The sequence below is a fragment of the Plectrocnemia conspersa genome, unplaced genomic scaffold (assembly GCF_051122295.1).
Source record: "Plectrocnemia conspersa isolate PC_06_02 unplaced genomic scaffold, ASM5112229v1 ptg000008l, whole genome shotgun sequence".
Taxonomy (NCBI): Eukaryota; Metazoa; Arthropoda; class Insecta; order Trichoptera; family Polycentropodidae; genus Plectrocnemia; species Plectrocnemia conspersa.
The window spans coordinates 3,750,196-3,762,387 of record NW_028277172.1 but is presented as its reverse complement, the minus strand read 5'-3'; the positions used below and the strand labels follow the sequence as shown (position 1 = coordinate 3,762,387).

The following is a 12,192-nucleotide window of genomic DNA, read 5'->3' as shown; positions in this document are numbered from 1 at the left end:
TATTTCTACATTGTTATAAAATAATATATATGTAGCAAATATTATATTTATATTATAAAAAGATAAATAAAAATTACAATATATAAAGACTATAATATTTTAAAATAAAGCAATGTTACAAATCAAACAGTGTTTAATTGTAAAATAATTTTGCTTGTTTTAAAAATGTATTACTGTCTGCACACCCTATTAATTGAAGAAAAAACATTTTAATGTCTCTAAAATATATGAAAAGCTACAAAAATGTGAAGGTCCAATACAGTTGACAAAGCTATAGCAATATTGACAACAGTGAGGCGGAGAGGCAGTGGAGAGACTTACTGGATTGATGTTGAGACGGAAGGACGGCTTCTATAGGTCGGCGCGTAACTATAACTTATAATTTAACAATAAAATACAATATGTAATGGTTAACCCACGTCTCATTGCACTACAAAAATAAAATACGAATTAATTAAATCATTATAAAACTTATAATACTATACAATTGAATATATTATTAAGGATATAATATATATTCATACAAAATTATAAACATTGAATTGTAGAAGTTCCTACAAAATTTCCTAGTAAAAAGCAACAATTTAATAAAATTATATTGCCAAACAAAAAACACAAAAGTCATCATTCCAGTGCACCCAAGAAATTGAGGAGCGACTAATATTAGCGATAATATCCGCAACAAAAATTACTTTACCGCATTGAGTACTTTTATCGATTTAAATTCTTATTCATGAGGCAAATAATACTCATTTTCTCGCGCACCAAGAAGGATTTTTACTCGTATATTTTATCATAATCAGAAACGATCACAGTGGTCGCCTATGAGAGGCCACCCGGAAGACGTAATATTGCTTCATTAGTAATTAATGTATCAGGGGCGGGCGGTGAAATTCTGTCCCTCTAAATCGTCCGCGTGTTAAGTAACGAGAGTGAATGGAAGATTAGGGCATGCTGACCGCATGTTCTTATTTCTTATTTATTCTCGTCACTTAACACGCGAGCAATCGAGAGGGAAATTATCTTATCGTCCGCGCCTGATATGTATGTATATATTTAAAATTTATTAATCTATATTATTCATTATTTGATTATTTGGATTCAGTCTGATTCCTCAATTAGGCTGAAATTGAGCTGTCGCTTTAAATATATGAGGATAATTTGAATGAACCATATATAAAATAATTGTTCCATAAAACGAATTGTCCTTTTCCGAAGATTTACTTTATAGCTTACATTCATGCACAAACAATTCGTTTCATGGAGCAAAGTATTTTTTTTAAATGCACATATCTAACAAAATATTTATTTTTTAAATAGCACCCTAAATATATTAATCTAGAAATATTACTTAGAGAAATTGATTTTGAAGGGGAAATTTTATTAAATTATATTTAAATAATTAAGTTTATTAGTCAATAAGTCGAGTAATATTTATTAAAGATTTAAATTATTGCATTTCTGTATTTATTAGTATTTTAAAATCTAATATTATTTTCTCCGCGTCTATATTATACATGGCCGAAAATTTTTGTGTTACGACAAACGTCATTGAAACGTCAGCCTGACGCGGGCGCCTTTGTTTATTTTTTAATATCACAAAATAAATTCATATAATTTAATATGATTTTTATTTTACATATTAATAATTAAGATTATTTTCAAATAATATACGAAGACTTTGCGATAATTTAAACTGTCAAACGGTTCGCATTGTCACCGATCGATGGCGCCACTATAGTCAAATCGCACAACAGATGTTGCACCGATAAAGTACACATCTCCGGTCCACGACCCGCGGCTCAATCGGTTTTGTAGTGCGACGTTCGTTCACTGACACTGTATAACAGTGTCAAACAACATTTAGTCCTATGCTGATTGTTTCGCTAAAAAAACAATTGCCAATGTTGATTTGACGCTGTTTACATCGACTCGCGAAAGGTTTAGGTTCGCCAATCGCGCAATGGTAGCCCGAGGGTCTTCGTGGGACTACGCCCCTAGGTGAGTACCAACTGAAGATGGTTTATAAGAATTTTGGTTTTAAAATAAAAAAATATTGGCCAAAACATCGCGCGGCGAAGGATGCATATTTGCATACTTGTTGCTTGATAAGGCACCCGCTGTACGCTCCTTATCACCGAGCAGATTTGATTGTGTGCGTCTTTTCGCGTGAAATTGTATTTTGCACATCCTATTTTTTTTACAAACTTTGTATTATCAACAAAATATAAACATTTTTATGTAGTAGCTTTCAAATATTAAGAACAAAAAGATCATCATTTTTGAAGAAATAAAATACTGTTTCTTTAATTTATTTAGATGTTTTATGTAAGGTGACCTTTTTTATATGAACATGTTTTTTAGCTCCCGTAGAAATTATTCATTTTCCCTCTACGAAAAAAAATCCGAGATAGCATTTTTATTTTTAGTGTCCTTTAATATTTTCATAATCTGGTCACCTTATGATTTACAAAATAGACATTCGTTTTCCGGTTGTGTTAACAATAAAATTTTACTAACTGACTTATCGTTTAGCGCGTATTTCATCAGAATGGAATCGCAAGTTTCCCCTGAAGCATTATTTCACATTAGGCATTGTTAAACGCAATGTTTTCTATGTTTAATTACGTGGTTCTATTAATAATTAACTTATCTGGTATCCATGTTATGATCGTTTATTTATATCGATTTTTGATCTGAAAATAGCACTTCCTTGTGTTGCTTCCATTATCTATGAATTTTGCTGCTAATTGCACTTACACTCAAGGCTAATAATCGATTATTTAATTACTCTTAATACATAACCGGAACATGTATTTGTTCATGTAGAATAATTACATTTATACAAATGGGACAGTTCTAACAATTCAATTATTGGATATGCTTAGTTTTTAATTTAATATCTTTAAGTATCATTGTGAGAAATTAGGCACTACAGTATACATTTATTTTTTATGGGCACACAGTTAATGCGTGTAGTTACATAAATATGTGAATTGTATACAATGCAATAGTTTCAAAATATCACGCCCACAAACTTATTATATATTTTGTTCATTGAATCATATTTGCGAATTTGTGAATTTCAATGATAAATCTTTTTAGTCAAAGTGAATAAAGAGAGGGTTGATGAAAAAGTTTCATGTATACAGATTTTCATAAATTTAGTGTTTTATGTACTCGATTCTTTACCTAAAGAGGGTTAGAATAAAAAAATAAACCAACACGTAGAAGAGTCAGAAATTTTTGTAAAAATTCTTCAGCTCTTTATTGAAATTGATAGAAGCTTATCATATTTTGAGATTCTGCTAGCTGACTTTATGAAACAATATACTAGAGTTACTAGTGAATCTTATGCGTCATTATTGTACATTTTTAAGGATGCCGTCAAAGAGAACGCTGTGGAAAGTTTTCTTGGGTGTAACAATATAACAAAGTATAACAATGTGCCAGTGTACATATAAGTTACTGCGAAGGCTGCTGTTCAGCAATATCGTTAGAAGGAATTAAATTACCAACTGAACGTATAATATTGTTGTTTAATGTATTCGCAAATCCAATTAGATATTGAAAAGTTGATACACATAATCAAACGTCCATCTTATATTAGTATTATAATATTCCTTATTAACTACAACCCAGTAATTCACAATAATTCAAAGTAAACTAAACCAGCATAATCAAAGAAAACAGCTAAGAGAACCTTGGGATTCGATCGATTGAGACGATAATACCTTTGTTTCGATGTCAACCATACATATTGTTTCGATGTCATTGAATTCATTCAACAATTGCTCAGCGATTTAATTTCACGCCTAAAATATTCGTAAGAGACACCAACTTCTTCAGCAATCTCTCTAATAGTTATCTAATAGTCTTAGTAATTGTTAATGTTTGTTGAAGTCGAACATTTTTGTTCCTTTTAGAAAATTGTCCAAGTATTTAAAATGCTTTGATGATGCCAAAGATGATTTGCATTTAAAGTTGCCAAAGATATGTACTATATTCTATTTTTTAGACGAATATTGGAAATGTTCATTGAAACTCGGAACTCTATTCAGCTTTATAAATAAATCAACAATGTGATTTATTTTTCGTTACGCCGTTCATTAATTTTTTATACTGAATATATTAATTCTTTACCCAATATTAATAAACTTCTAAGTTATTTAAATAAAAATTTATAAAATCATTAAGATTTTTTTCTCGAGCCGTAATTGGCCCACGGGCCGTAGGTTTAAAACAAAAAGGCCAATTTTTTATTACCAGTGTCAGCTATTTTTAAAAGTCGTCTTATTATGACAATCATCGAATTTTTATATTTCGTTTCTTTTTCTTACATTTTTACTGAAAATTTTTGCAAATTATTATCCAGCACTACATTTTTTGTATTGTTTCCTCAGTATTTTATTCAGCTATACATTCATCTGACTCATTAATATAAACACTAATTAACAAACACTATTATTACTTGGGGGCATACTAGCGACACATATAATGCTTTTAAATAATGGATTCCTTTTGATAGTATCTGGCTATTTACAAACCTGATCTGGTATGCAATGGTGCTCATTCTTGCATTAATTGCTTCAAAATTTGATAATGCTATTTATGTATTGGTCATGCTTCGTTCTTTATTTTTCAAAAATTTGCTAATCTCGATAAAACTTACTGTCACCACCATTTTATGTTGTTCTTTTGCATATTTTTGGAGAATCCAATGGCTGTAAAGGTTTCGAGTAGGGTATGAAGTCTCTCTCTCAGTGACTTTATTAATTTTTGACGGACCATGTGGTTATACCCCTCAGACTAAATGATACTTCTATTTATAATATAACGTTATGTTAATTAGAACGCGTTGAAACAAGGAGACGTCATTCTTCGTCTTACAGGCTAAACATAACTATACAGCGTGACCTTAAGATAAGCACATATATAAGTTATGTATATGTAACACCATAAACAAAATTGTTGGATGTAGCCCTATTTCCATTTATAATATAAATACTTAACGGAAGAGAGTTGTTTTGCTGTTTGCTGGATGCAGGAAGATAGTACCGTCCTTAAATAGATCAGAACCATAATTATTCGCTTAAGCAACCTGAAAGGTGCATCTGACACAAAAAATCTTATGTATTTATTGTGCGCGGTTCTTCGTGTTGCAAACAAGTATGGGTTTTGTAGTTGGTCTTCGACATTAAGAGTTATTTTCTGTCTCTTGTTTTTCGGCAAACCGTGAAATTGTACAATGCGACATAATTATTTTTCTATCCATTCTGGGATGGTATTGAACAATGTTGACGTTGTGTTTGCTAAATGCCAATATTATTTTTTAGCATTTTTGATAATTTTAACATGATAAATATCGACATGCCTTCTATATAGCTTATTTTTCGTCTATGTAGAAGAGTTTGTTCTGACCTTTGTCATTGGTGTTTTTTGTCTAGAGTCTAGACAGCGCTTGTGTAATTTAATATTTGTGCAACAATTGAGATCGTCACATACAATCTGTATATGTTAGTTTTCCGTGAGTGCATCTGTAGTATAGGCATTTCCGAAGCGGTTTAACAAGCTGGATCAGGCAAAGCGAAGAGAGAAGCGGCGGCTTCTGCGATCTTCAATGGTCTAAAGTTGGATCCATGAGCGGACGAACCAAAAGATGTAGTATAGTTACCAACCCACTTGATTTTTTGCAGAAAACAAGAAGACACATAGTGAATGCTGGAAGTTACATCATTTTCCAGATGAAATATTTAAAAAATTAAATTGATGAACCTAAGATAAAATTAATGTTAAAAAATAACAAAACATAAATTAAACAGTATAAAATAACGACAATCATCATGAATTATCACCACAAAACTAAAAAAAGTTTTTGCTCTTTGAAGACAGGATGATTCAATTCGGATTTCCTATGTTAACAGCACTGTAAATTAGACAATCAATAATCACTCGTGTTCAAAGGGTTATGTAAGTTTGAAACAACACATTTTTTAAATTGATCGCTTAACCTCCGCTCAATGCGTTAAAATTAAATTGTGTATCGAAATTGACGGGAAGATTATGGTGAATTTCATCGTCCTACTGATCGAATAATTTGCAATGTAATGAAAAAATTGAAGAGACTAGAAACGTTGGAGATAGAGTAAGGTAGTGTTTCTTATCGAGAAAAATGTCAAATCGAGAAATTTGTACGATCATTTTTAAAAGGTTTACAACCACTGTCCTTTTTATAACGCTTCATAATTAAAGATGGGTTCGTGCCTAATATGCATACTTCTTAGAAGGTTTTAATAGGGGTCTAGGTATGACAAAAATTGTTAACAAATTTTTAACAATCAAACTCGTCATATTTTTGCTTAAGTAATACAAAAGATGCTCAGATAAGAAACCTTTCCAAAGGTGATCGTGTCAAATGTTTGAAAATATGCATATTTTTTGCGATTTTCTATTACTCTAACCGGCCGTAGAGATTATCTTTGCTTTGGTGATCTAAAAATCCGTTCCAATAAGGAGAAATACGTATAATAATCAACAGAATGCTATTTTTCTTTTTCGATAATCCAAAAAGTTTTATTTATTTTTTCTTCTGATAATGCACATTTCTCTTTGGGATCATGCGATTTAACGCTGTTGGATTTTTTGTGGGGTTACGCTAAAATTGTGTACACTGACAAACCCGAATCGCTAGAGTACATAAAAATCAACATCTGCCAAGTTATAGTCAAGATACCGTTCAAAATATACAAAAAGTCATCAAAAATTACATCAAAAGGATCGGCTGCTGCAAAGTCAGCCATTTAATTGATTATATTTTTCATAAAAAATGAAATACTTAATATTTTGATTTCATAATTATAAAATATTTTTTCATAATTAATGAAATACATAATAATCATAACTTCATGATGTGTATTTTTAAAAAAAAAAATTAAAATTTATAAATCCGTAACTAAACCTGAAATATGTGCAGACAGAATTCAATATCAAATTAAAAAAAATTGCAGGTATAAATGTTACAATCAAAATTGCAATAAAAAAATAATTATGTTCTATATTTGCATTCAAGTTGTAGAAAAACTGAATTTTAAAATGACTTGGACATAAGTATCGATACTATTTAGAATTTATATTCCCCTTTTGAATAAAAAGCATACACAGTTATGTATGTATCATAGAAAGATCGCTCAAGGAATGTCCATCTTTTCCGGTCTAATAAATCCAGGATTTCCTAAAGTACAGTATGTATACTTTTAGTCTGATTTATTGTATTATTTAAAGCTAAAGATGTCTTAGATCCTGTTATATTTTATAAAATATTTTTTTCATCGATTTCGTTGGCTAAGAAGATTCTTCTTTGAGTATGTCATCAATCGGATTGTCCCTTTCGGTATTGCGCAATCTGCTTCATCGTCGAGTGCGTACGTGTGTGGCCGCGCGGTTGTCAAGGTCGCTACTCGCTAATTAATGATGTCATCATGACATCACGGTACCGAGCAGCCTCAACAACTGCACGGAGACCGACGCCGCTCGACCCCTGCTTCGACGTGACGTCATTATCTGGACGCCTCCGCGGACATTTGCATGCGCCGATCGGGCCGCCGAATGGCGCTACCGAGACGGAAACTTAGCGCGCGGCCAATTAGCGCTAAACGGAGAGCGAAGTCCCGAGGTAGCTCCGCGCGGCGCTATTGTGTAGCCTTCGATCAATTAACGCAATGGGCGACTGCAGCGCCGAGACGCTCCGTTTGAGATTTGCGTTTTTAAAGCGGCGACAGTGCGAGAAAGGCGCGACCGGCGAACCGTGAATTTACTCGTTAGCGTATTGTTTAAATCGAGCGAAACCGCGGCTCCCAGTGACGATCAAAAATTCTCACGTGCTTTTAAAATATCTGCAGCAGAGCTATATTTGTTTCAGAGAATAACTATATACCCCTTTTTTATGCGGGTGGTGTTACGGTTCTGCATCATTCGTTTCAATTTAGCATAGCGTTTTGTAATGAAAACTCGCAGAAGGAATTTTAAAATCTACTTAGAATGACCATTTAAGATTTATTTTAAATCATTAAAACTGGTCTCTATGAAGAACAATTATTTTCATTCTATATTTAATAATTTATGTTTTAAACACTGTTCACCCGTTGGTGTACAAAATTTTTCAGTTTATAGGTACTATAATATCGTGCCTTAGCCGTCGCAGTAGAAACGCTCGGTTCATTCTACTGATTTTTTTATAGACTCTTATAGCAATATTACGACTTACAATAAGCCGAATAAAATAAACCGAATTTTGACAAAAAGGAGAGCGCGAAAAACTATAATTCCCTTGGTAGAATAATATTCGCGTCAAAAGCAATAAAATCGTGCCGATACGATTTCATTGCTTTTGATGTAAATTTTTGACTTCTGAGAAGTGATAATTATTTTTGCGCCCTCCTATTGACCAACATTCAGTTTGAATATACTTTGGACCAATATTTTAATATCAAGATTCCGTAGTAATATCTAAGTGCATACTAACTATAGAGCAATATGCGAGATGCGACGTTTGTCTATACTTCTTACCCCCCTATTTTCCCATGAGAGACGAGAGAGAGAGATGACAGAATATAATTTATCTGTAACGTAAGTTGCAATCTTCATCTGATAGTTATGAATTCCCGTTGGCAAATTCAGTACGCCACCAGCGAATTCGTTTAAAAAAATAGTTGTTGCGTGTTAAGGCCAAAATTTGGAAATCCAAATCCAACCAAATAATTTAACTGTAGTTTGGGTTTGAACAGTAAATGGATGTTTTGGAACAGTAAAGTAAGCATGTTGCAACTGGCATAATCTTTTGAATCGACTTAAATGAATGTACATACATAATAATACTATGTATTGATAACCTTAAATTACAACTGCGGAGAGACTTTCTAATCGCACAATACTTAGTTTTAAATAGGATATAACTAAATTAAGATTAACGTAAGTGTATGTAAAGGACGAATTCCAAGGCTATCTATTAAAATTTACTTATTCAATTGTATTCTTGAAAGTAATATTCATTCAACGTTGGAAAAGTTACAACTGTGAACTATGACAACATACCGGCCGTAAACCGTAATTAGTTACACATTTAATTAACTGACATTTAATTTATGTTAACAAAGCGTTGTCGCAATAAATGATCTAAGCATGCTCCGGGACAGAGAGTACAGGTAATAAATTAACTCGTTAAATCGACCTGAGGTCAAGTCGCGAGTATGATTTAAAGCATTCTAACTATGCTGATACAGAATCGATTTTGTGAATTAAAAAAAAAATGGTTTATAGTTCCACTTTTGTCTTTATCGATGGCCGTGACATTATATCGGATTTTCGCTCGCAAAATCTCGTCCGATCAAGGCTATCCCGATGTTTCGGAAAGACATGAGATTTTACGGTAAATTGTGTCACATTTTTTGACATATGAGGTGTAGGAAGATGTGCAAAAAGTAGCCGAACTTTTTTTTGGTGGATAGATGGCAATTATACATATTGATTGGGCCACTGCAGTATAATATTTAGTTACATGTAGTTGAATCGTACGATATAAAATGATCGGCGGATGAGGTCCCGCCGACCGTTGCATTCCCGTCGTGGTCTGCACCAAAATTGGCAGTACTTGGGTTAACGCTTTTCATATCACAACGAAAGATATGCAGTAAATTAATAAATACATTTAAAAAGTGCTAGATTGATATTTTTCCACTTAAATTTCCTGAACGATTTACAAGAAAAAATGTTTAATCACTCAAGTACTTTTTTTATTCTTGATTTTTGATATGTAGGCATCTTGATGGATCGCTCTGTATGTACTAATATATATTACAGAAGGTGTTGACCCAATTGTGTTGACAGTCTTCGTTAATAACCGTGACCTCGTCGCATCGTAAAAATATTCATATTGATTTGTTATCCATTGTGTTGAAATTGAATAGATCGTTTCCGCGACTGGTAATCGAAAGAGACATGAAAGAAGAAATTTATTTTGACGAAGGAAGTGCTTTTATTTATTGAAATGTAAAGTGCTCTAATTAATATACATATATCCAGTTCAATTTTATTGATTTATAAAAAGCTTTTTATTAATGCAATTTCAATTACATTTCACGTTCTAATAATAACACATTAACGAATAAAAATACTCGAGTATTTACTTATAAAATATTCATGATCGATTGACTGTCAATCGGAGTATATTATATCTAAATGAATTAGGGTAAAATCGTAACATTTACTTCTCTTGAGGAATTAAAATTAGATTTGAAATAAAAAAATAAAGCATCAATCAAATCACGAGGCTCGCAGTTGCAAAACTGAGTGACGTAATTATTTTTTTTTAAATAAAATAAATTTAATTACGAATTATTATAATTAATTAAAAACTATTATACATTATAATCTACAATCAACGGATGTCACTTTTCAGGTTTTTAATAATAAAAATAAAACATTGAGTCTGCTGCGGTGACCCGAACCCGTAGTATCTGTGTTATCAGTCCAACGCTTTACATTATTACATTTGTAGTGTCACTCGATCTTCACCAATAGTAGTTATTTTTACTTGATTTATTGCACCCATTTAGTCATTTTTTTAGAGAATTTTTAACTGATGAATGATTATAACTGACAAACTATAAATTTTGTTTTGGCGAAAACCTAATTCATAATACAATAATATCGATTTTTTTATTCAAACTAAATTGTGGATAACTTGGCATTATAATTTTTTGGCGGACCGATGGTGACGGGTGGCATTTATACACAGGGCCGCTGCAGTAGCATTGAATTTGTTATAACATGTTGTTAAATGATGATACGAATGATGCGGACGAGGCCCCGCCGGTCGTTGCGCTTCCGCCGTTGTGTACCAAATAATCTTGCCCTCGGCGAAATAAATAGACCCAATTTATTTAATATATGCAATTTATTTTTTTTTAATTTTGCAAATTTTATTTGTTGTAATATATAAAAGGGAAAGTGAAATATTTTTTTAAAAATATTTTTACTATATGTTCCACTCTTACTATGATTTTTTTTACTGTGACGATCCTAACATTGCTACAATAACGTCATGTGCTTCGGCAGATGTCGCTAGCTGAATCAAACTATTTACTGCTATTTATGTGACAATGACATAGTGTTAATTATATTATCATAACTGCAAAACTGTTTGGAAATTAGTTTAGCTCTCTACTTTTTTTTTATTGATTATATTAGGTAAGTTTTTAATTTTATAATTTAAGCAGTTATCTATGTTAATATGATTTTATTATAATATACTCTTACAATTTTATTTTTAAATAATAAATACAATGTATTTTATATTAATACAATATGTCATATTACATTTTATAACGTTTATAATTGAAAGCTCTAAGACTAAGTAATTGAGCATGATTAAGACGTTTTTAATGAAAGAGACAGAACGAGCACTGGAAACATTTTGTTAATTTGCTCTCTTTGGCTTGCGACCTCAAATTTCTTTCGAGATATATTAAAAAAAAAACATTTTAATGGTCCTATTATTTTACTGCGTCTTAAAAACATATTAATAATGTAACAATACAATTTAAATAATCAATGTTAAGTGGATATATATTAATATACAATAAATTGATTAATTCGTATTTTTATTTTTAAATATTTATTGATAGAATAATTGGACATTTAGTAACGGATGTATAATTTATAAAGTGGTTCCTGAGTCAATATTGCTATTGATACTAATGCGATCTGGTTTACACTAGTATTAGTCGTCTTTGATCTTGACCTCACTTTTTTTCTTCAACAAGGTGAAATGACTATATAGCACGTTGTGTATTACAGATTGCTTCTGTTTATGACTTGTTAGATGCTATGAATATGGTAAAAAATGTGACATTGCCAGCTCACGTAAAACAGATTCAGTTAGTGCGTTAATTACTTTACTAAAGTGTTTTGTTATATTGTATAAATTAATAATCATTATAATGAAATTAGTGGCAGAAAATTGCAAAACGAGTCAGAGATTTCTTAACGAATACCTAAACAAGCGATATTGCGTATCCGTATAATTGGTATCCATTAACAGTTCCAAAAGCACTTGCATCAAAACCGTCAACAATAATAAGGGTCGGTGTATATCTTCGCCAAACAGTTATTAGGGTGAGGAACGGTGAAATTATA

General features: G+C 31.6%; 1 protein-coding gene across 30 annotated transcripts in view; it reads left to right on the top strand.

The window, feature by feature from the left end:
* The first annotated feature begins 1,748 nt into the window (after positions 1-1,748).
* Positions 1,749-12,192, top strand: part of Mef2 (myocyte enhancer factor 2) — a 268,497-nt gene continuing 258,053 nt past the window's right edge. For all 30 annotated transcript variants that reach the window (XM_088190463.1, XM_088190446.1, XM_088190470.1 and 27 more), the window contains exon 1: positions 1,749-2,001. The gene's annotated coding sequence lies outside the window, so the exon portion shown is untranslated. The remainder of the gene's footprint in view (positions 2,002-12,192) is intronic.